Genomic DNA, 6,000 nt, shown 5'->3' with positions numbered 1-6,000 from the left:
TGTACTCATAACAACAAAAACTGCAAGAGGTTGTCATTACAACTCCAATGACAGATCATAAGACTTAGACCCCCCGTCTCTCTGCCAAACCTCCTTTGCAAACCCCAGCTTTCAGATGAAGAGCTGTATCAAGTAGCAGAGACACTTGGTTCTTAGAGGCTGAGCTGGATCCAGGGCTATTAGTAGCTTCCGAACAATGGTTTAGAGGGAAGGAGAAAAATAAATAAATAAAACTTACACTAGCCTTTGAATTCTGAAACCGTTATTCTGGGAAAAAAACAATTATATCATACAGTTATATATATATATATATATATATCACAGCTGACTCACTGGAAAAGACCCTGGTGCTGGGAAAGATGGAGGGCAGGAGGAGAAGGGGGTGACAGAGGATGAGACGGTTGGAGGGGCATCATCAATTCAATGGACATGAACTTGGGCAAACTCCAGGAGATGGTGAAGGACAGGGAAGCCTGGCGTGCTGCAGTCCATGGGGTCTCAAAGAGTTGGACACAATTTGCTGACTGAACAACAACAAATTACAGTGAGGTGAGTTAGAGGGTTCACCTTATGAAATGAGTTCTGTTGGTCTCTCCCCAGACCTTAAAAAAAAAAAATGCTGCTTCATGGTCTCTTAATAGATGACTATAGAAGGATATACTTGTTTTTAGTGTATGAATGTGTGTGTGTGTGTGTGTGTGTGTGTGTGTGTGTGTGTGTGTGTGTGCTGGGCGGTTGGCTTCTTTTTGCTTTACTACTGCAAATAATTAATGTTGCTTTTAAAAAGTTAAAAGGGAAATAAACTGAAATGGCAGGGGCACAGTGACATCTGCTGGCATTTCCTAAACGTCTTTAGCACGGGCATTTGTTCCAGACACTGCTCTCCCTTCATTCTCCTGAACGGAGACACATTCACGCCCACCTCAATTAATATTCCCCAATACGCGCCCTGAAATTATGTAAAGAGAAGATCAGGAAGGAATGAAAGCCCCAGAGCCTCTTTCCCCGGGAGTGGATTCCCTCCTCTCTTTCAGCAAAGCAATCTGGAGCTCCAGGGAATGAATAATTTCTTTTTTTTTTTAATAAGTAGAAGAGTTAGGATGGAGGCAAATTAAACTCGGCGAGCTGTTTCCCTTGATTTTGTTTCTATAAATGGGAATCTCACCAATTCTTGTCTGGAAATGGTGAACCCAGGAGGGACACGGGGTAACCACCCTCTGCCTACATCCGAAGAACAAGGAACAGGAAAAGGATGGCTCCAAGACTCACAAGGAGGGATTTCGGGCCTGGGAGGCAGCAAAGGCAAAACCTCGCGTGAAAAGGAGAGGGGATTCAAGGCAAGAGGCAAAGGAGCTGCTGTGAGAATAAAAGGCTCTGGGGAAAAAAGGATTCCAAAATGCTGAAGTCTCAAAAGCGGCTCCTAGTTATTTTTAAATCTCTGACGGCGGCCTGGAGCCAATGAAGCGGCAGCTAAGGGTGCTCTAGGGGAAGGAAGGGATTGTGTTCACTCTTTACGGACGTTGTGAAGGTGTGTTCACAGAGAGGGGTCTGGCTCCACCTCCTAAGACGTGGTCACTCACCGACTGTACCCACAAAACGAACGGAGGACTGGAGGAGGGGGACGCGGGCTAAACAGTGACACCCTGGACGCGAAATCAGAGAAGGCCCAGCTGCCCCGCCCCTCATCCTCGCAGGTTCTGGGGTCAGAGCCCAGCACAGGACCATCCGGTCGCCCTCCACGCCCTCTCTTCCTCCCGGCTCACACGTGTATCGCCACGCAGCTGGGCACATTCACACGCACCCACGCACAATTACAGGCAGACAACATGCGCACCACATGCACCTGTGCACACTCACCCCCAGACACATGCACGGTCACCAGGCACACAAGGGCACACACACAGCACTTCCCCCCGCAGGGGCTCCCAGCAGCTACTGTCTCACCCTGAGAGCTGCACCCTCCCCAGCCGCACATCCGTGGCTAGCGGTTCCAGTGAAAACCTCACACATTCCAGAAAGAAAGAGTCCGGAGTCCCCAGAGCAGGCAGCAGGCCTGCCGTGGCCCCTGCAGCTCCTGCGGACACATCCGCTCACTTGCTCGCGCTGCGCCAGGCTCCGGGGCCAGCACCCAGTGTTCAGGGCAAACAGGGCTCCCGTTTCCCCCTGAGGGCTCCCACACACACTGCCTCCAGGCACCATGCTCCTCCTCTCCTGGCAGAACTTGGTCCATGCCATCCTCCAGGTCTCAGCTTAAATGTCACCCGAAAGTCTCCCCTTTGGACAGAACTTCCCACACTCTCTGACCCATAGGGCGCATCACCTATTTAGCGCATCCGCGCCCCCGCTTTGTCTCCATCTTCATGCTTATTAGAATAGGTAATTACACGGTCCTTTCACTTGTCTTCAGGGCTGGTGTTGATCTCTCCCACTAGAGAATAAGCTTCAGGAGGCAAAGATCCTGTTGGATTTACTCACTGGTCAACATATCATCTGAATACAACAGAGCCTGACACAGCTCTTGACATGGGGTCTGAAATGTTTATCAAGCACATGAGAAAGGCAATGAGTGACCCCAGAAAAGCGACTCTGCATGTCATAAACAACGCTCCAGGGGAAAATTGTTTCAGGGGAAAAAAAAAAGAGAGAGAGAGAGAAAAGAAGAGTGTCCATTTGCATTGCTGGGATTCAAAATGACTCTTCTTTACCCTGTGTCTAGCTCAGGAGACCTGGCGCTGCTCTATACAGTCATGTTTTCCAGGAATTCCTGGTGCTTTAAAGGATACAGCTTATTCATTTGCACCTCCCAGCTGCCACCTACCTTATGTATTTTTATCTTAGGTATCCTGCAAAGATAATTCTTTCTAAAAAAGAAATGAAACAAGCAACATAAATTACAATAAAAGGTGAACATTGAAGGCAGAGAAGTAAAACGGAGTCCACGGTGAGGTTACTGTGTAAAAACTATGCCAGCAGATCCTAGACACTGTTAAGACCAGACTGTAAAATCTGCTGTGGGCCTCCTGGCAGGCTTTGTGAAAAGGGAACACGATCATTTGTTCCACTTAGAATGTCTGGTACATAAATTACCAAATAGTATCTCCAGAAAAACACTAACTTTCTTCTGATCCTGAAACCAGAGATAACACAGTGATACCATAGCAAATGACAGCAGGAAGCATGAATTTTTTTATGGCCTATTATCTTTCTTCATTCCCTTCATTTGTTTTCAATACTGTTTTGTTCTTTGCCTTTGAGTGTTAGACTCAGCTGTATCCACCCTTAAACTTCAGTCTAAATCATCTATCTATTCTTTCTCCACGTGTATGAAGTGTTAGTCATTTGGTCATATCATGTCCTACTCTCTGCAGCCCCATGGACTGCAGCCTACCAGGCTTCTCTGTCTGTATAATTCTCCAGGCAAGAATGTTGGAGTGGGTTGCCATTCCCTTCTCCAGCGGATCTTCCCAACACAGGGATCAAACACAGGTCTCCTGCACTGCAGCAAATTCTTTTACTGTCTGACCCACCAGGCTATTTTTTTTTTTTTCCAAAATATGATATCAAGTGGCTTTCTTATAATATCTCTCAAGATAAGCACCAAAGCACCATTCAGGAAAGCTGAATTTGTGGAGTGGTCGGCAACAATTCTTCATCCTCATTATGCACCTTCCCAGGTTACTGAAAGTTCACGCAGACTAAGCCTATGCAAGTTTCATTTGTAAAACAAAAATTCACCAGAAAACAAAGGATCTTTCCAAGAACCACAGGAACATTAACTACAGAAATGCTTGTATCAAAGAAACTTGGAGTGAAAATTTCTTGTCTGTATATTACAAGGTAAAGAAATGAGTGAGGAGGGAATATTCTCAGAAATCTGTGTTAGCTCTCAGCTTACCTGACTCAGGAGCATCAGTCCTCAGTGAGAGGCAGAATCCTTTGTCCTTTGATCGACAGGGAAAGAGAGGCTCAGAGAGGCTCAATAACTTGCCCAAGGTCACATTGCTAGAAGCTGCAGAGTCTGGACTCAAAAGTTAGGTGTGCATGGATCCAAAACCTGTGTCCTGTCATACCTTGGTTCTCAAAGAGTTTGGTCTTCTCCAAGCTTTTCTGACTCCAGAATACCTCCGTTAGCCTAGGTCAGTGCACCATCATTTTGAAAGGCACGGTTTTTTCTCCTTATCTAGCCAGCATCTTAACTGCAACAATTCATACTGACCAAACGTCCCAAATGAGAAGCAAGAAACTTCCTCACAATCAAGAGCCTCGTGTTCTAAAGAGAGGCATCAATTCTCCTCTATATTCTCCAGAATATAATTCCAGAAATTTCCCAATATGTGCAAATGAGAATATCTTCCTCCCTTCCGGGAATTTCTGTGTGTGCAACCTCCCTTCTCTTTATCAACCTTTGCAATCAGCAGCAACCTGGCCTGGACCCAGCTTTCTAAGGCTGCCCCAGGAAAAGATGTGGTTTTCACAAAGGGTGCCTTGACAGCGCGTCTCGCCACAGGCCAGCCTTCCCTTCAGAAAGACCCAAGAAGGAGCATCAGACACAGAGCATCTTTAAAAGACTCACTTTATGTTTGAAAACGTTTTATTTTGTATTGGGGTATAGCAGATTAGGGCTTCCCTGCTGGCTCAGATGGTAAAGAATCTGCCTGAAATGTGGGAGACTTGGGTTCAATCCCTGGGTCAGGAAGATAGCCTGGGGATGGGAATGGCAGCCCACTCCACTATTCTTGTCTGGAGAGTTCCATGGACAGAGGAGCCTGGCGGGCTACAGTCCATGGGGTCCCAGAGTAGGACACAATTGAGCAACTAACACTTTCACTTACTCTTTTCTTAGCAAACTAACAATGTTCTGATAGTTTCAGGTGAGGGAAAGGGACTCAGCCATATATATACACGCATCCATTGTCCCCAAACTCCCTTCCCATCCAGGCTGCCACATAGCGTTGAGCAGAGTCCCATGAGCCCTTGTTGGTTATCCATTTTAAACACAGCAGCATGTACGTGTCCACCCCAAACTCCCTGACTGTTCCTCGTCCCCCACTACCCCCTCAGGAACCATAAGCTCACTCTCTAGTGCTGGTCGCTCACTTGCGTGCAACTCTTTGCGACCCCATAGACTCCAGCCCACAAGGCTCTTCTGTCCATGGAATTCTTCAGGCAAGAATAGTGGAGCGGGTTGCCATTTCCTCCTCCAAGTCTGTGAGTAACAGACTCCCCTCCAGAACACCAGCAATGACCCCAGGGTTGGGGTGGAGGGCTTGTCCCCCGGGAAACAGCCAGCCAGCGGCACCACCGGGCCCGGGCCAGGGCTGTTCGTGCTGAATCAGCCTCTTGATCCCACGCTCTGTCACTTCCCATCACGAGTCTAATATATTAGTGCTTCTCTCTGCCAATCAATCAGAGCCCGTGCATATGGCTGCTGTCAGCGGTCCTCCGCAAGCGGAACTCCATACAGACACCAGGTCTGTCAGCTCCCTCGGCGACACCCTTGCAGCCACGCTGGGTCCTGCCGGCTTCCCTCTCAATGTATCATCTTGGTTACAGCCAAGAGGAAAATACAAGAATCACATTCTGGGGCCATTTCGCTGCCTCGAGGGACTACGAAATTCTAGTAGCCACGACAATAATCATGACATAATTATTATTAAATGGTAATAGTAACTGTCACTATTATCAGAGCCAGCACCGCTGATGAACACAACCTGCGTGTGCCAGGCGCTTGACTAAAATAATTTGCGGGGCTGATGAATCATCACACTGACCCTGCAACGTAGGAATCATTCTTTTCAAATGTGGAGACTGAGGCTTAGAGAGTTAGTTAAGTAAGCCATGGAGCCAGAATGTGAGAGATCTGAGATTTGAAGTTGGACAGTCTGATTCTGAAATCCTAAACCATCGCCCTGTATGACCTCCTTCCTGCCAAGTGTCTTGACAGGGTCCCTCTGCTAGGCCCGTGGACACCCAGGGTGCCTCTCAGTGCTGAGCAGAAGA

Source organism: Capra hircus, chromosome 25 (genome assembly GCF_001704415.2).
Source record: "Capra hircus breed San Clemente chromosome 25, ASM170441v1, whole genome shotgun sequence".
Taxonomy (NCBI): Eukaryota; Metazoa; Chordata; class Mammalia; order Artiodactyla; family Bovidae; genus Capra; species Capra hircus.
The sequence above is the reverse complement of the archived record's forward strand: the minus strand, read 5'-3'. Positions refer to the sequence as shown.